This window comes from Cryptomeria japonica, chromosome 3, assembly GCF_030272615.1.
Source record: "Cryptomeria japonica chromosome 3, Sugi_1.0, whole genome shotgun sequence".
NCBI classification, from domain to species: domain Eukaryota; kingdom Viridiplantae; phylum Streptophyta; class Pinopsida; order Cupressales; family Cupressaceae; genus Cryptomeria; species Cryptomeria japonica.
In genome coordinates, this window is record NC_081407.1 from 724,590,229 (window position 1) to 724,610,878 (window position 20,650).

Here is a 20,650-nt window from a genome sequence, read left to right on the forward strand (position 1 = left end):
AACCTCACCAGAGTAATTCGATAACCGTGTGGGCTTAGTTAGATATTCATGTTGTATAAGGGATGCATATGCTTAGTTATTCAGGTTGTAAATTAAAAACAATAATCCTCACTAAATTAACTTTATAATTGTGTGAACCCAACGGGAAAACCCATATGTTAATCTTATAAAAAGGAATTCCTCATGTTTGTTAAGATTGAACCAGAATGGGAAACGTTATGATAATTATGTTTCATTATATTGGATATAGTTGTTTGGTCAAATACGTTTAATCTTAACAGATCAACCTTACCGAAATTTAACTTGATAATTGGTGAAACTCATTTAGGCATTTACCATCTTACCCCTTGTAAATGAACATTGCCATGTTAATTGTATTTCACTTTATCAAATGAAATCACTTAGTTGTTTACGTTTTAATCCTAACAAATATTCTTTATCAGATTAATCTCATACGAGAGTGAACTCAACTAGTATCTATATTTGTAACCTTAAATAACGAATCCCTTATGAATACTGAAATGGATCTAAAAAAAAAAGGAAGTTTTGGTATAGTTATTTAAACCTTAATCTTAATATAATATATGTATCATCTCATATTAACCTCGTTTATAAGAAGAGATATGCAAAAAGATAATTGTATTCTAATCCTAATAGAAGAACATCACTATGGTCTGAATTATTCGAACCTTGAAATGATGAATGTAATCCCGTTAACGATATTTTAAATTGAAGGATGCTCTCGGGGGTTTAATGCATACCCAACTTAATGAAGTTAGTCCATTTATTACATTATTAAAAATTCAAATGAGATCTATGGCTACTCATAACTTACCGTTCGTATAAACACTACAACTCATTAGTTGAATATGCATGAAACCAAATGAGGGGACTTCACTCTATTAATTGTGGTTAATCCTTAAGAAATAAATCTCTCTCATTAACCATGCTTTTAATATAAAAAAAAAGAGATATCAAATGTGGGTGAATATTTTAAAATCAAATGATGAAACCCTCGCTTTACTAATCATAGTTTAACCTTGAATGAATGAACCTCATTAGGCATATTCTTAAAACATTAAAGGATGAAATCAATTGTGAATGGATACCACAACCCAAGGTATGGAATTCATGAGCCCATTTTGGGGACCTCTTAGTGGAATTATGATTTAAAGTGCAATGAATAAATAACTTCTCAATGGCTCCCTAACCGTCTAAAGTAAATGATCTCTTCCTAAAATTATAAGACGTCAAACCATTGAACACATTTGTAATTAAGATCTATGCATTGTCCTCGTAATTAAGTTATCCAGTTTAATGGATCAAATGACGCAAGTTGAGTTAGGTGTAAAGTTGTGTAATCGCGTTAGGAAACTCCTTAGGATTGTTTGAGCCTTCCGCTGTGTTATCTAGATAGAGATAACTTGAGATCACTTCAATCTATCTTAATATTGTAACCCTTTTGTTAACGCACTTAATTATATTTAAAAAAAAAAAAAAAAATTTACACTCTATTTGAGTGTTTTTAATTTAAACCCATAGGGGTTTCCTGGCGGGGCATTACAAGTAGAGATATTGGATGGGTATAGTAAACTGACATGTGTAGTATGTTGCCAGTAGGGATAGTAACCAGTATTGTAGAATATGTGAGTCAATGTACTCTGGTAACATTGTAGTGGCTCTGGTGGCTTGGAAAGAGGAAGTTTTGCCTTAGGCAATACTGGAGAAGCATTGTCTAGAAATGTGTTGGACCAGTAATTGATCTCATGTGCATACATCCTAATGGGTCAACTAGTTTGATATGTGACATGATGCTGATGTAGGCTGGCATTGTGGTCATGAAAGAGGATGTCACGGGATTGTGATGGACATCATGGAAGTGGTAGATCATCTGTATATCATAGATGCTCACTTCTACCGACATAAGAGGTAGATTGAAGCACCTGGTTAGGAGCTCATAGGCTAAGAAGACCTGAGATCTGCGGTTCAGGGGGAGTTCACATTCATATCCTCTGATTGGTATCATACTAAACACAATAGCAGATCAGGCAATTGTTTTACCATATCGATATGTTAGTGACTTTGGGAAGGTGCCTATTCAATTTGTCTATCTATCAAAGTCACAATCATGGTGCCCAAGAAGTATAATAGAACAAGAAAAGGATGTGCTCATCTGTCATTGGGCCTTTGGGTAATAGGAAGTGTAGTTTGTTTTATAGGTAGAACAACCTGCAAAGGAGGAGAAAATGGCTCACTTAACTGGTTGGGAGAAAAAATAATGAGAGTTACATGCATAGGGGGAGAATATATCAGATTGGTGTCTGATTTATACTAACTAAAATCCATGGCAGAGAAATCCCCAAAGAGGGAAAAGGTGCCATTGGTATCAAATTAGCACCAATAGGTTTGAGTGTCTACATCACCAATTAGTATTAGATTGAGAAGATGCAATCTGACCGGTAGGTAAGTAGCATTCACTAACACACCTTTCAACAAGTGGGTGCTTATATAATTGGTATTAGACTGGTATTTAAATTTGGTGTCTGAACCCTCCATCACAAGTGTTGCTAATTGAGATGATGTAAAGTATAGTGGCCAAAAATGGAGAAGCAACTAGTAGAAAGAGGGAGAGATATTTCCTGTAGTATACTCGATGTCAGTTCTCTTTTTTATTGTTGTCAAAGAGGGAGCGAGAATATCTATAGTATACTGGATACTACATGTGTTGACATCAATGCCAAAGGGGGAGATTGTTAGCATTGTGTAGTCATTGATGTCAACTGACATGGTGGTCATTTATGTCAACTGGTATAACTGTCATAGATTTCAACCAGCAGTGTGTGTAGTTGAGGTCAACCGGTATGCAAGATAGAGTCACCGGTATACAAGTTGATGTTGGGAGGGAAAAAATAGATACCTGATGAACAAGTGGGTGTACAAGTTAGTATACATGTTGGTACTAATCGATAAGATGATGACTGGTAAGACTACATAGTGAACAGATGAAGAGTGTGCAGGTCATTGGTATGCTAGTGTGATGTCGTCCAACAGGACTCCCACAGGTAAATAATATTGTCCCTGGATGAAGAGATGACTGAAGAAAGAATGTTACTTGAGGACTATAAGGATGTTGCATCTTCTCAATAACAGGAAAGTCACACCATTGGCTAGCAGGTGACATAGATCCTCTCCCACCGGTGATTGGAAAATTGTGAGCTACTGTGTATCTACCTCCACTGACTAGATGATAAGTGTGAGCCTCCAACATCTGATATTAGAGATGTGCACCTGATTAGAAAGAGTAAGCTGATGACATACTAGAACAAACAAGGAGTGATGAGTTTATCACTTTGACAAACTAGCTAAGAGGAGAACCTATCAGATGAAGGAGAAGGAAAGGCTTTCCATTTTCAGACATGAGATTCACTATAGACTGCAGATATAGATCGGTACAAGATAGTGGAACATTGATGGAGTGGTGCCATCAAGGATACAACTGGTAAGAGAGCCAAGAGGAAAAGTGAAGTGCTCTCAATCAAATGAAAATGCACATAGTGAGTCACCCTAGATACCTACTGAGGACTGGTATGTGTGATGACTAGGCTGACATGATCTATCAACACAAGGAAGGTGAAGGCATGAAGGTTAACTAGTAGGTAGGCAAAGATGGACTGGTACTATGAAGCATGTACACCAGTTGTGTGTTATTGGTTAGTGACCAAGTCTGATTGACATAGTGAGCTAAGGTGAATGCCAAAAAAGGTACCAGGTGGAGTCAAGGTGGAAAATATGCATGAAGTGGTTAGATGGAGTGTGCACCGACGAGGTAGTTACAAAGTCGGTCGGCATTAAATGAAGACCCCAAAAATCATGGAATGTGTTGCAGAGGTTTGTGGCTTGAGGAGGGTCGAACGAGGAGATTGATGACATGAAATGATCAATGGCGAGTGTCCGAGTGTAGATCAAAGTAGGTGATACAAACCACCAGACCATTTATGGTGATTGACCAAGTGCAAAGCCAACAGATAGTCCGTGTTTGCTAAATATAGAAAATGTGCTTTAGAAGAAAGGAGATATGGTGGTGATGTTTGATTGCTTGCAGTTTGTCGATATTCATGTAGAATGAGATATGATGGATCTAATACACCTCATGATTGGTGGAAGAAACCCTAGCCCACCAAAGTTGAAACTCAGGTTTTGGTGGGAATGCTCAATTATATATGTGCACGTGAAAGATAGGGATGGATTGATGTTGCTAGAAGGTGTGATGCTAGTTGAAAGAAAAGAGTGATAACAAAGAGTTGATCTAACTATGAGAGCAAAGCAACTGAGCATTTGGAGATGTAGCCCATAAGAGGTTTTGAAAGTTATTTAATCGGTAAGGCCAAGGCAACCGGTAAACTGTTATAGAGTTTAACAGTAGTATAAACTAGTAGGGATTTCATCGGTAAGAAGGAAGAAAAGAGAGTGAAGCATATAGGGAGAGTGTTGAAGGAGATCCAGCAAGGTGAAGGACAAAGAAGATTTTAATTGGTTCTGTGGAAGTCACTGATAACCAGGTACAAAGACATACAACTAGTAGATCTTGATCTAGTAAGGTAGCAACAACAAGTAAAGAAGAGAGAGGAAGAGAGTAAGCAGAGATCAGACAAGGAAGAGGCAGTGTGACAAGTGATAGGAGTGAATCAGAAAGGAAAGGGAGTATAAACTGATAGAGAGGAGGTAGAGTGGAAGACAGAGAATACTACCAGTAAAGCTGAGCAGGAGAGAAATCAGTAGAGAGATTATTTGCAGAGGTTACATAACTCATTTGTAAATGGGATACAACTATTATATTATTTTGATATAATCTATTATTATCATTGAGTTGGATCTTATTGCAGGGGTTGGTGCCCATAAAATAGTAGGTTTTGATGCTACTTGGGTTAGTTCCCTAAATCAGTAGGGGTGGTGCTCCTTGGGTTGGTGCCCTAAATGTTGTAACTGATGTTTTCATTGTGAGGTTGGATTGGAGCAGTAGACTCCAAAAAAATTTCTCACTGAGGTTTTTCTGATCTTGGGTTTTCCTCATATATACTAGTGTTATGTGATGTCCCTTTGTGTGGTTGCATTGTGATATATTTCCTTGTCTCACCGATAGGTTTTATTAGTGTTTGCATTGCTAACTGGTACTCACTCTTACGACTAAATGGGTAAGAGTTTTGGAAACCACTGATTCACCCCCCTCTCAGTTGCATCTTGTGTCCAACAAGGGGGAGAGAGGGAGAGGGAGAGAAATAATGGAAAATGGAGAGAGAGAGAGAGAGAGAGAGAGAGAGAGGGTGGAAAAGGGAGGGAGGGAGAGAGATAATGGAAGAGAGAGAGAGGATGGAAATGAGAGAGAGATAGAGAGAGACACGCAAAGAGAGAGAGAGAATGGAAAAAATGTGCATTACCAAAGATTTCCCAAAGCCCAGCAATAGGAGGAGTGTGGTTGAGGGATGATGCACAATGGGTTTTGTACATAGATTCAAATGCTAATAGTATCAAGGAAAGCATAGCCTTTGTTGCTCAAACCGTGGACCTTGGGATTATTAGGTCTACTGTTCATCCAAATGATGACCACTACATGAGAGACCTAATTGGAATACAACAATATAAAGTAAGGTAGATAAAGGGGGTAGGGAGAGAGAAAGAGTGGGGAGGGAGAGAAAAAGAGAGAGAGGGATGGGGTATGGAGCAAGGGAGAGAGGGGGAGCATTCTGGTTTGTTATTCTTTTAAGTAGTATTGGTACTACTTTTTATACTGTAATAATAGTTCATCTTGCCACCTTAGGAAACTGTATGACCCCTTAGGATGTCATATGCTCCTATAGGGTCATGTGGTATTATGTGAGGTCATACAGTGTCTTATGACCCCTTAGGTATTGTTATGGGTCATGTAATGTGTCCTTAGGGGTCATATTGTTGCCTACCACCCTTTAAGACACCATATGACCCCTTAAGACACCATATGGTGTTGTTATGGGTCATATGGTGTTCCAAGGGGTCATATGGTGTGCTATGTCCCCTTAGGACACCGTATGATCACTTAGGTGTCAAATTTTGTAAGAAATATTGGGATTGCTTTTTATATTATTGTAGACGTATAAAATGACCATATTCCTAAATGAATATTTTATGTTCATTTCTCTATTTGATTAAATCCAATTTAATTAAATTATCCACATTCCTCTATTTAATTAAGTAAATTACTCAATTTATTTAAATTAAATTCACTATACCCATTTAATGAATGAATTATTTTATTCAATTAAATCCCCCCTATCCACTTTTAATTAAATTCAAATTTAATTAAATAGTTATACTAAATTGAATAAATCTAATTTATTTAATTTCTCCAAATGGCAACCAAATTGAATTAAATTATTTCAATTAAATCCTATTATCCCTCCATCCACTTGCAAAATCCTAAACCTATTTCTAAACCCTTCTAGACTCTTCTAATCGCTTCTAATAAGCCTAACCCATCATCCTAAACTTTGTCACATCCCTAAGCAAAGGGAAGTCACTTCTCAAACCTCAAAGTCTTTGATAGCCATTAAAGGCTTTCAACCTTCAACCACTTAAATCCTCAAAGTCTTTGATAGCCATTAAAGGCTTTCAACATTCAACCACTTAAATCCCCAAAGTCTCCAATAACCATTAATGGTTAACTCAAACCCTCCTACATGGTTAAAACATTTGTTTTGACTCAACCTTCATCCAACCCAAGGGTCTCATCAGGCCTTTAATACTTTGACCATGATTATCTCTTAAACATGTGCACAAAGGTTTATCCTTGGATTAACTCTTAATCCTGTGGGTAATCCTAACTTAGACTTGACCCTTAGCCTCTAGATAACCATGAGGTCTTCTCAGGCATTCAATGTCTCCAACCCCTTCTCTCAACCCAACCCTATGTTGACACTTGTCACCATTTCATTGGTGCTAATTACAAACATGGATCCCCAACTTTCAAACTCAACCCTTGATTAAACCATTCAATCTTGACCATCCATTGCCCTATTCTTGCTATAAATAGAGCTCTCATTCCTCCATAACAATCATCCTTCAAATTTGTAGCATCACACTTATGCTCAAATACATTCAAGCTTTCTCATTTCATATATGCTCATCATTTAGCCTCTCTTAAATCAGGAATTAGACTAAATATGCATGTTTAAAATAATTTCTTTATCATTTTAGCTCAATCATAGACTAAATATAGTATGCTAGGATAGTATTCATACTAATCTTGTCATCTTATCATTTAGTTTATTGCATTTTAAAATCATACATAGCTTATAACACATTTCATTTTAGAAATCTATCAGAGCATCCCTCGTTCTTACATTTGTCATCCCTGAACCATTTTGCTCAGTGATCTGAGAGCAAAAACATTGGTTTGAGGGACATTGTGAGATAGAGAACCATGGGACCCACCTTGGGAAGCTGAGTAATACTACGTTACTCCATAGCTTGCATCAAGAAGTCCTTTGTGTGTGTGTGGACAAGTCATTTTTATATATTTTTACATATTTAGTTTTATCAGCCCACTTTTCCCGCATACATTTCTGGCGCCCACCATGGGGCCCGACCCCAAATATCAAATCAGTTTTTGAAACTAATCACTTTTGCAAGTCCGCGGGAAACAGGAATCAGCATGTGGGAAACATTCCCTAACGCATCCAGCTAATAGTCTAGCGCATTCCGCTTAATGTTTAGCGTGTGGAGTCTATATTATAGCACGTAAGGATGTTTCATTAGTGCATGACTTCCACTAATATTTTCCTGTAGGTCTTGATGTGGAAGAATACCAAAGCAGCACATCCAATCCACTGTTCAGCACGTAGAGACCATCATCTAGTGCGTGCAGTTCAAACATTAGCGTGTGACCTCCATTAATTTTTTCCTGTAGGCCTTAGCGCAGAAACAAAACAGAGTAGTGCATCCAGCTAACAGATTAACACATCCAGTCCATATTTCAGCACTTGTAGACCATCATCCAGCGCGTGAAGTTAAAATGTTAGCGCATCAAATTACTCACTTTCGTGCAGGTCTCAGCATGGGAGAGAGATAAAAAAGAAAAAAAAAACAGAACAGCGCTTCAAACACACAGAATAGTGCATCCGGAACACAGTACAGCGCATTAAGCTATTGTTTTAGCGCATAACAGTTTTATTTTAGCGCTTCTAGTCCTTTCTGTAGTGCATCACAGACAACGAACTAGAAAATTACAATTGTAACCAAAATAAAAGCTAGACTTGTAGAAGTCCACCGAAATCCTGATTTTCTAACTAGTGGAGTGACAATTTTGCAGGATTCTAATAGTTTCTTACAGGTGGAGCAGGAAATTTTATTTTAAAAATGATTTCTTTTGTTGACTGCAAAATAAAAAATTTTGCTTTGTTGACCAAATTCATTTTCATAGATTAGAAAATCATTGCTTTGCACGGATAAAATAAACACCATGTTTTTGTGGAGCAACATCTCCACATAGATTTTAGTAAATCAATGAATTGAAAGGCTAAAAAGAAACCAACTTATTTGCATTGTCTCGAAAGTGGAAGGAATATGCTCTCCCCTTAATTGGGTGATCAAAAATCTAGACCACTCTTATAGCTTTCTGTACTTCAAGTATTTACATCCTCTAGTAGGCCTGCCTTTCCGAGGAGTTGTAATCAACTCTTAAAGCCGTTTATGACCGGTGTGAAGGGAACAACCTAAGTGGGGAATGGCTTTGATGCCAAGAATTCCAACCCACTATAATCAAATGTGGAAAGTGATGAAAGTCCTTTTCAACGGTTGCGCGCAGTGATTAGCCTTCCCCTAGTATCCTTGAGATACGTAAAGCCTTTATTCTAAAGGTTGGGAAGCCTCCTGAGGGAGTTTATCACTTACGATCGAACGGGAAGCCTGATTACGAACCATAGAAATAGAAACTTTGAACCGAGTTAGTAACCCGACATTTATAACATCATAGTGCAAGGGTGGGGAAGAATCTGCCCCCAAGATTACTCACCATATATTTCCCAAGATAACTACTCAACCGTGAAGTGATTCACTTTGAGTTAAAAACTGGCAAAAGGCAAGAAAACGAGCGCCCCCTAGGGGGTGACACGACTGTTTGAGCTAACGGAGTATCAAGACTAGTGGGCTATGATGTTATTTATGACCCTTGACTAAAGAGTCTATCTGAAGTGTATTATTTGTATCAAACCTGTTCAAACATTGGGGATTTGAACACATCCTTGCAGAACATACACTTTTTGTTAGATTAGGCAAAATGGTTGTACTTTTTGTGCCGTGTTTACATTTATTACTTCAGAAAATCATCCATAAAACTTGAAAAATTTGCAACAAAAATCCAATATTCACAAAAACCAAACCAAAGAAAGATCAGGGCATTTTAGCGAATAAGAGCAACTTCTTAGCGCGTGGAGTAATTCTGTTAGCGCAGCCAAACTGCTCGTTAGCGTGTTGGTTCAAAATAGTAGCATTCCATCTTAAAGCAAAAACAGTGCAAAATCCTTTAGCGCATCAAAGAAACAGTCTAGCGCGTAGAAGCAACATCTTAGTGCGTGAACACCAAACATTAGCGCATAACGTCCAACAGTTAGCGCGTCACAAACCCAGAATAGTGCATAGCTTTTTCAATAGTAGAAAAACAATTTTAAACAGTCCCAAAACTTTAACACGTGTCTGGGGGCAGCCTAGCATGTGTGCTTGTTATTTTAGCGCATAGAGGAATTTCAGTAGCGCATATAGACTCTGTTCTAGTGCATGATCCAAAATAGAAAAACAGAGAGCAAAACCAAAATTTTTTTGAAAATTTCAAAACATTTTTAGAAGCCTGTTTTATCAACATCATTTTCTTTCACCAAAATAGAGTGACAAACAAATCATTAAAACTATTTCTCAAGCTAAATTTGTGTCAAAACAGACGTTGTCAGAATCCAAAATGAATCGAGCCATAAAGGATGTCTCTCCTATCATAATCTAGAAATTTCATCATTAGTATCAATAGAATCCTTTACCATCTTACGGATTTTTATCTCAAAACACTTGTTTAAAAATCTCAAATTGTCAAATCAAGTTTCCAGATCAGGAGGCTTTTAATCCATATCATTTGACACACTTTGTCATGAAGGGGCATCTAAAAGCCTTCACTTTGATAGAGTAAGATTTGAAATTTTCAAAAACAAGAATCAACTGAATCCAAACCAATCAAAGGAAACCTTTGATCACTCATGCATGACTAATCCCCTTATTCTGAGAAGAAAGAACATTTATCGCAACATCACGTTGAAGAAACAACAACCTAGTTTTGCCAAATTCATCAAGAGAAACAAGTTTTTATACATCAATCGTCAACTTTTCAAATCTCATCGGGTCTTCCTTCATCACGCCAAACGTTATATTCAAAACAAATCTAGCAAATTTGATAAGGAACCCTTGAAAACAAGAGCATACTGTCAAAAGTCCGCTTTTAATCAAACCATAAACCGTAGCGAAAAGATCAATCCAGCATTCTTGCTCAACGAGTGCATCACGTATAACACATCTCGAGCAGAACCACCCACCCCCGAGCAACGCATCGAAGAGGATTTTGTCCCCTTTGTCATTGAAAGTTTCTACTAAAATTCCTGTTACTCGCTCTCAAAGTAACAAACAAAGCGAGACACATGCAGAATCAAGTATGAATCACAGACTGTCAAATCCTTTTGAAGTTCCACACTCGGAAGAGCTTGAAATTACTGAAACACTTCTTCAAGAATGTCAGGAAAACCCTTCATTCAAAAGCTTGTAGAAAGGCTCATGGAAAATGACAAAGAAAAATATTTGCTCATGCTTACAAGTAAAGGCGTTAAACTTCCCAAAGATTTCGACTCGAACATTTTTCAAACCGGATCTCAACAATCTGCATATCAAGAACAACATAGAGAAGAAGAAACTCACATACCTGAACAACATATTCTAGAGCAACACATTCCAGAACAACGCATACCAAAAATGTGTATACTTGAGCTAGAAACACTAGAGCAAAATATACCATTTACCACACCTTTTCAGCTGAGAACCAATACAAGGCAAGAACTTTTTCCTTGACAAGACAATATACCTTTGGCAGCCCTTACTCAACAAATGCAAATGTTGCAAAGGCAAATACAAGATATGCAACAGGGTACAATAGTGCGGTACTCTTTAAACAAAATCTATCCTTATCCATTTGATAGAAGATTGAACATGGTGCCTTTTCCTCCAAACTTAGACGTTCCCAAATTTGATAAATATGATAGGAAAAGTGATCCTCGAGATCATGTTCGAGAATTTTGCACACTAAGCCTTGAATTTGCTCATAATGACACCTATTTAATGAGGTTATTCCCCAGAAGCTTGGGAGGGAAAACTATGGAATGGTTATCCAAAATTACACCGCCTGTGAGATCATTTGATGAGTTGGTTAACAAATTCATAACCCACTATTCCTATAACATCCAACATGCCATAACCATGTTAGATGTTTGCAATACCAAACAAAAGAACAATGAAACATTCATGGTGTTCCTTCAACGCTGGCGACGCATGGTCTCTAGATATCCTCAAGATACTCCCGAAAAGGAGAAAATGGAAATCTTCATTGATAACTTAAATGGCGAAATGAGTTACAGACTAAAACTTCAATGCATACAATCTTTCACTACATTGATTGAAAATGGCATTCAAGTGGAAGAAGCTTGTGTCAAAAAGGGAACACTCAAATTTTACAAGGAAGGAACAAACTCATCAAACTACAATAACCAGAACAACACCAATCTTGACAAATCTCAATTTTGGACTCGAAACAAAAATGAAGGCAACAGTGAAACACATGATCTCAAATCTAAGCAACCAGTGCTTGCATTATCTGGAAATCCTCAAAATATGAAAAAATCCTAAAAATGCTACTCCCAGTGCTAACACATATGCACAAAACACTGATCAAGGACAACTCAACACAAACAACACCAACGATACTCAAAGCAAAAACATGAATCCAGGACCTAACAACAATTCACGCAACACAAACAATTTCCAAAAGCGTATCTTCACACCATTGGGACAATCACTAGAATCAGCATTCAGAGAAATTTTGGTAAACAAAATTCTTTCTTTGCCTCCAATCAGCAACTATGAACCCCCAATCAAACCGCCTTGGTGGAATGATTCACACTATTGTGATTTTCATCGCAACAAGGGTCATAGAACAAACGAGTGCATGCGATTAAAACACATAGTACAGGACATGATTGATCAAGGTGACTTAACGGTCGATGGTCTCAAAACAAATAGTGATCACGGAGCCTTTAAAAATCCTCTCCCTAATTACAACAAAGATGGAGCATCAACTTCAGATGATACACGCGGAGCTCATATTAATCACATCTACAACAACACCATCAACCACATATTAGCTGAAGATCATCAAGTAAATGTCATCACCATTTGAGATCGGCATGATCATGAATCTGTCAATGTCACAACCTGAACTTAGAAATGTGTCTTGAAAGGACATATGGCACCTACAACTACCACACCAAAAATCCAATATGACTTGGTCAACCAACTACGCAAGACTCTAGCTCAGATATCTATACTAGAATTGCTGAAACTATCACCAAGGCACAAAGACATATTAGAGAAAGCACTATTGGAAACCAATGTACCTCAAAATTTGGATACGGACAGATTTCAAGCCATGGTTGCCCATATGACTGGACCTCATAGCCTCACCTTTTCCAAACATGATGATGTTTCTTTAATCCATCTGCATAATACTCCTCTCCATATCGAAGTCATTGTTTGCAAACACCGCGTAAAAAGAGTCTAAATAGATGGAGGAGCCGGCCTTAATATATGTACTTTAAAGTTTATCCATGCATTAGGCTTCTCAGAAGAATCTATTGATCCCTGCAAGAAGATTACCATAAAAGAATATGATGATGAGGAAAGGTCCTCTAAAGGAACTGTGATATTACCTATTCAGGTGGGACCAGTACAAAAGGATACTATATGTCAGGTCTTAGACATAGATCTAACCTACAATATTTTGTTAGGGCGACCATGGATACATGAAATGCAAGCAGTACCTTCTACATATCACCAGTGTGTCAAGTTTCCTTATGATGAACAAGAAATATCCATCTCTGCTGATCATAGTCCATTTCAACATTGCAATGCAATGGGGGCAGCCCAGGACAGTTTGGTTCCTCATAATAGAGAAAAGCAGCGATCTTCAACATCAAATCAACACACAACAAAATACGACTCCTTATGGGGAGACTTCAAATAGAAAATACAAATCAAAGACCAAGGTATGGGCAAATACTCTTTGGAGCCTTTATGTTTGGCTAAATTGCCAACATCACCTAGATCTCATGGATTGCCTACTACATCAACACATCTGGTTACTCAGCCCATCACCAAATTTGATGGTACTTTCATCCAATTGGGCACTTTAGCACATGAATTAGAAGACAAAGAGGTTCTTAGCTGGTTATACAAAGATGAGGAAGAAGATCATAGAGCAGCTGCTCTGGACATTGTTCTACCAACACACCTATATGGAAAAGGCTACTTAATCATGAAGCAAATGGGATATGGCGGTAAAGGACCTATTGGGAAACACAAAGGACTCACTGAACCTATAGATCTTCCTTCACAACCTAGTAGAAACAAAGCAGGATTGGGTTCTAAACTCACGTTCCTATTAAAACGGCTGCCACACCTAACTACCAAACCTCAATGGAAAGTAAAGACGAAGTACAAAGGAGAATCCTAGCAGGAAGCACTCTTTGAATCAGTAGAAACAATCCACAAGGCACGGGAACGTTAAGATCAGAAGTTACATCAGGAAAAGCTTCTAAATCATAAGAAGGCCCTATCTACAGCAGTAGCTCATATTCAGACACCAATATCTCAAAAACAAATAATGTCATCTCCAGATACCGTTATTCCTCCCCGAGGAAGCACAGTCTATGAGCAAATCCAGAAAGTAGAAGATGGATCTGACACAGAATCAACAAAGACTATCAAAATGGTATCTATCGTCAAAAATTTGTTTTCACCATACAACATACCAGTTCGTAGTATAGATAGAATCTGGGGTGATGCCTATGAGACTGATTCCAATGAATATGAATGGGGTACCTGCTCCAATGCTACTACAAATATCCCTGATGATATTGATTCTATATCCCTTTCTCAAGAAGAACATAACGCAGAAGATAGACCTCTTGAATTTGGACCGCAGAATATCTATGATGTCGAGGAAAGCGAACAAGAACATTATGAGCAAGTCTATGTAGAGGATAATACCATCGAAGACCTCAACAAAATCCTGAACTTCTTTAAAACCAAGAACAATCACGATGAAAACTCTGTCCTAACACTCACAGTAGCCGAACTTGATCCACCTAACGATTCCTTACCACTTGTTTTTCCTGACCTCATCGACTGGGATGAACCTGAAATACATGATATACCAATTTTTCCAGATGATGAATCCATTACCTATGTACCATAAATCCAGAAACAGGCTCTACTAGTGAACAAAGTAACGATGTCTGTCAATCAGGGAGTGCCAAGTCTCTCAGTCGCAACAATGAACCAAATAAAGGATCTGATGCTGAAAACCAATCAATGGCAGCTCTAGATCACAAAAAAGTAAAAATAAAGGATGCATCTGAGGGTGAAAACCTTTTTAAGGCACCTAACGATGGGAGACTTGACACTCTTCCTGAGCACTTTCATGAGTGATCACCCATTTTGATTGAGCCAACTCAATCAATCAACATTGGTACCACAGAGGCAGCCAGAAACGTACACCTTGCAGAATCTCTGACAAAGGAAGAAAGATCGGCATTCATCATCTTCTTTAAAGGACAGCAAATCAACTTTGCTTGGTCATATGCTGATATGCCTGGAGTGGATCCACACTTAATCATGCATCATCTGTCCATTTCTATAGGAGTTAAACCAGTAAAGCAAAAGCTATGAAAAATGAATCCACAGGTGGCACTCATGGTCAAAACTGAACTAAAGAAACTATTAGATGTCGGATTCATTCGACCCATTGACTATGCAGAATGGATTTCCAACATCGTTCCAGTATCAAAACCAGATGGTAGTATCAGAATATGCACTGACTTCAGAGACATCAACAAAGCTTGTCCAAAAGATGACTTTCCTCTACCCAGTATCGACATCATTGTAGATCTCATAGCAGGCCATACAATGCTCTCACTAATGGACGGTTTCTCAGGCTATAATCAAATCAAAATAGTCCCAGAAGATCAAGATAAGACCGCGTTCACCTGCCCTTGGGGAACGTATTGTTGGAATGTTATGCCTTTTGGCTTAAAGAATGCAGGGGCCACTTATCAAAGAGAAATGACCACAATATTCCATGACATGATGCACACATTCATGGAAGACTATGTGGATGACTTACTAGCTAAATCCTTCACTAGAGCTGAACATCTTGGCATCCTAACAAAGATCTTTGATCGATTGGAGAAATTCCAAGTCAGACTTAACCCTAAGAAGTGTGTCTTTGGGGTAACATCAGGCAAGTTACTAGGCTACATTGTCTTAGCTAAAGGTATTGAAGTAGATCCAGCAAAGGTACAAGCCATTATGGACATGCCACCACCGAAGAATATTAGCCAACTCAGATCTCTACAAGGACGACTTCAATCAATCAAGCGATTCATTGCTCAGCTAGCAGATAAAAGTCTACCATTTAACCATTTACTACATGTAAAGCAGAAAATCGCGATCGAATCCTAGTTGTTCTCCCCTCTTCCAACTCTGAGGAGAGAGAAGGGAGGTTCGCTAGGATTCGATGGTTTTCACTTAGGAGAGAGACTTTACATTCAAAAGAGGGGTTGAAACCCACTAGATCCAATCCCACGCAATGCAAGATTGGATGCTAAATGTGTTTCAAGGGTTAAGACAGCTAGGCTACCCTCTTTTGTAAAGAATGTTGATAGAAGAATTAAACTAAGCATGCATAGAAAGTGACAAAGATTTGCTTATAAATTGAGTTCGGATTATAGGATGAAGCTGCGGACCTGGAATTAGCAGTAAAATGTCGATACGGCGCTGTCCTGCAAATTTGAGCAAAAGTTGCCGGGACGATGGTGCCCAGTGCCACGGTCCTCCGAAAAATCCGCAAAACGAAGGGGGATCTGTTCGTCTCTGCACAAGGATTCCAGATCTTCAATTTTAGCCGCGTACCTGCAACCTACACACAGAAAAGTGAAGACGATTGAGGGGTTAGGGATTAGGGGTTTGCCTTTAGGTCAAACCCCGGTTTTGGAATTAACCAAGAAATGAGCAAGAGCTGTAAATGTAAATGACTGTAAAACAAGTACTAATACCTTGTTCTAAGGATGTTTGTATCCTTATGTGCGAAGGTTTAGATGTTGTATGTTGTATGTTGTATGTAACATGTAGTATGTGATCTCCTCTTCAATGGTTGAATCCTTGTCTTGAATGCAACACTTAGCCTTGAATGGAGACTTAGAAGGAATGCTTGAATGCTTGAATGCTTGAATGTTTGAATGTTTGAATCTTGCTTTTGCCTTTTTTTTTATCTCCCCAAATGAGAGAGGAAAATGTAGTTTATATACTTGTAAATTAGGGCTGATAGACTGATTTTCCCGACCTTAGGCCGACTAGGAAAGTTTATTTTCCAAATTGCAAACAAAAAGACCCGAGCCCCTTAGGAGACCGGGCCCAAAATAGGACCCAGGGACCAGGGCGCTGGACGCCCTGGTCCTGAGGGACCAGGGCACTGGGCGCTCTGGTCCCACCTCCCGGGACAGCAAGGTGCAAGGAGGTTCAGGCCAGGGTGCTTGAAAAATGCAGTTTTCAGTGTCGTGAGCAAGTTTCAGGGTCTCCATTCAGGTTGCGTGTTGCGTCGCCATCGTGAAGACCAAAATGCTGTCAAAATTGCAAGTGTCGCAATTTTAGGACGCTACATTTAGCCCCCACTTTAGCAGGAGTATGTATGCTCATACTTCCGGTAAAGTACAAGGAAACCATATTGAAAGACTTTCACCATGTCAAGGAGGCAAGATACACCAAGCCCCCAGTGGACTAAGGATCTTACGACTTCGATTGACAAAGTAAAAGGGAAGATCACGAGGGAGAACCATGACTGTCAGTAGTAAGGTTCCCTCACTATGAGTCATGCAAGAAAAGATATCAAAAATTTTCAAGGCAAGGCTAAATTTACCAAGAAATTTTCAAGTATCTTGAAAAGATATGAACGGGATGTATGCCCCCCTACGTTAAAGCGATCGCACACGCCTCACCGGGGGTGATTGTTTTAACGTAGTGATACACATAAGAAATGAGAAAGGAAAAGGAGCACGTTATCGCAAGGATTTAGCCCCCAAGTGTGAGATAAACCCAAGGATAATAGACACAAAACACAAAGCACGAGGTGACTTCGCTTTCCTCGGGGTCAGTATGCTATATGATAATTCATGTATATATATCATATGTATGTATGCATAATTGTTCTTCATTCCCCAATCAAGGAAGGTCACCTAGAAGAAGGGAACACATGTGTCTTTTGAGTCAACATGAGAGAGATCGAGAGATCTCAATGCTTTGCATCGTCCTCAAGTAGACAACACTAAGGACAACAAATAGAAGAATGAGAGTACACATAGAAGAAGTGACAAAAGAGAGGGGGAGAGAATCTGCTATGCTAATGAAACTAGTCTAGTACGTCATCTACCCCCCGATCTTGCTGATCAATGTTTCGAGAAGGCAGGGAACACGCTAGAGGAGGAACATCCAACACAGCAGATGGAGCTATCACAAGATCCAAACAAGGGCTATGTTCATGTTCCGAGCCACATTGTTCTTGTCTAGCAGCTAGGATAAGTGCTTTAGAAAATTCATTAGATAAATGGTTATCAACATCAACAAGTTCATATTCACTATCAGAAGCAAGAGGAATAACATTTTCATCATGCATAACATTTTCATCTATATCATCATCAAGATTTATAAAAATAGGATCTTTAACTCGCACAGGATCGAGACCATCATGCATCTTATGTTTAGGAGATTTAGGCTCAATGTCCGGCTGAGGAGAAAATGGAATAATGCTTGTTGAAGGTGTTTTTGGAGATTTCAAAGTTTGAGCTCTAAGACGACGCTTTCGCCGGCTTTCACGTGCAGAACGATTTTGTCTAGTCTTAGTAGGAAGTGAAGAAGATTGAGGAGGAGGAATGTTCTCATCCCTATCACTTGGGTGTTTAGGTTGTGGTCTCTTAGGCTGGATAATAGGAGAAGGAGAAGGTCTCTTCTCTCTATAAAAAGAAGGAGGAGGAACTGCTCCATATAAAGGAAGAATTTTTGGTTTAGGGAGAAGACCAAGTCCATCATGACGAGGAGGTATAGGTCTACTCTTAGGAAGTTTATTAGGCATAGACATAGTCACATCCATAGGGATGGGTTGGGAATCTTCTTGAGGAAAGATATTAGTTTTATCTTTCAAAGGAAGAACTTCCTTCTCAAGAATGATAGGAATATCAAGTTTAGGTGTTCTAGGTTCACTTAGAGATAGGATCATATCTGTTTTCCACTTTTGATAAGATTTGAAAAGATGATCACTTCGCGGAGGAAGAGATTGGAATTGTTTAGGCCAAAAGTAATCAAGAGGAACACTAGAAGTTCTTTCAGCAGGTTTAAAGAGACTATGATTGACAGTAACAACTTCACCATTATGGGGAAATTTCAAACATTTATGTATAGGAGAAGCAATAGCTTTCATGGAAGATAGCCAAGGATAGCCAAGCTTCACACGAAATTGTTCGGATGAAGGAATAATAGAAAAGTTAACATCAAGGGATTTGTTATGGACTTCAATAGGTAATGTAATAGAACCAATTGCAGGAGAAGAAAATGCATCAAATAGTTTCACAATCACATCTGTTTTGTCCTAGATCACTTGATTTAATTGCAAAGTAAAAAGGAATTCTTCAGTAATAACATTAATCATGCACGAAGGATCAATAAGCACTCCACGGCAAGGTGTATTCTTGAATTTTGCAACTATGTATAAAGGATCATCAGGTGCCCTAATGGTTTCATTGGAATCAAATGTGATGGAAGGTTCTTTAGGGATTTCTTACTGCTCTACAAAGTTAATCACATTCGTAGTCATAGACACAAGACCATCAGATGAGAGAGAGGAATCATTAGCCTCAATTGCATTAGAGGTATGAGAAGGCAATGGATCAGTGAAAATCTGAAGATTTTGATTAGGAGGAGCTACAGATGTATTGCCTTTATCATTCACTCCAGAAACAGAGATAGTATTGTTATCAATCAAATCTTGACTTTTACCCTTTAAAGAAAAACATTTTTCAGTATCATGCCCAGGCTGATGATGAAATTGACAAATGGCTTTGTTATCAAAATAAGGTGAAGTAATCTTTGCAGGATCAATTTGTCTTATAGGAGGAAGAGTAAGCACATTTTGTTCCAATAACTTATTCATAATACTATGCAATGATTCATTCAAAGGAGTATACTTTCTTTCTTTCTTGAAAAACTTAGAAATAGGAGGCACACCTGATGCTGCATTCACATTGTTGTTGATGATGTTTTCATTGAATTTGATGGAATCTCTGTTCGGTTTAAACTTCCCAAATGGTTGTTGACTGCTATCACCCTTATCACTCGGAGCCATAGGATGTGATTGTTCCATTTGACTCACAGTCAGTTGATAATTGTGAAGAGTGGCACACAACTGTTGGAAAGAAGTAAACTCAGAAAATAGAAGTTTGTCTCGAATATCTTTTTGTAAATTAAAAATAAAGATTCTTTGAATATCATTGTCAGGCACTGGAAAAGAAATTTGAGCATACAAATGCTTATATCTACCAATGAAATCAGTCACTTTTTCTTTAACACCTTGTTTACAATGCATTAAATCAATCAAAGTAACCTTAGGACTTATATTGTTTTGAAATTGTTGAATGAAAGCATTTGCAAGTTGTTCGAAAGAAGAAATAGAATAGGAAGGCAACGAGCAATACCATTGTAGGCCTTTGTCTCTTAATGTTCTCGTAAACAGTTTTGCAAGCAACCTTTGGTCATAAGCAAAATCAGTACAAATTGTTTGAAAAGTCTTAACATGTGTTAGAGGATCTCCTTTACCATTATAAAGTTCCAAATGCGGGATTTCAACATGTTTAGGAGGGATAGCTCGAACAATGTCAAGAGAAAGTGGGCTCACAACATCAAATGTGGGCACACTAAACTTAGATTGATTCATAGAGGCAATTTGTTGCTATAAAGAAGAGACAGTTTGTGCTAGATTGTTAATGGTCGCTTCAGTCGAAGAATTCATATTGGATGTGTTAGATTGAGATGGAGGTGTTATGTTATTGAAAGAAGGCAAAGAGTAAGGTGGTGGGACTCTATGATAATTAGTCATAGGAGATGATTGGACAGGAGGAACACTACAAGGAGGGATGGAATGGTTAAACGAATTGCCCCCTTGCGTCATGTTCATTTGCGGAGATGTAATAGGAACACTCATTGAAGGAATGAATGA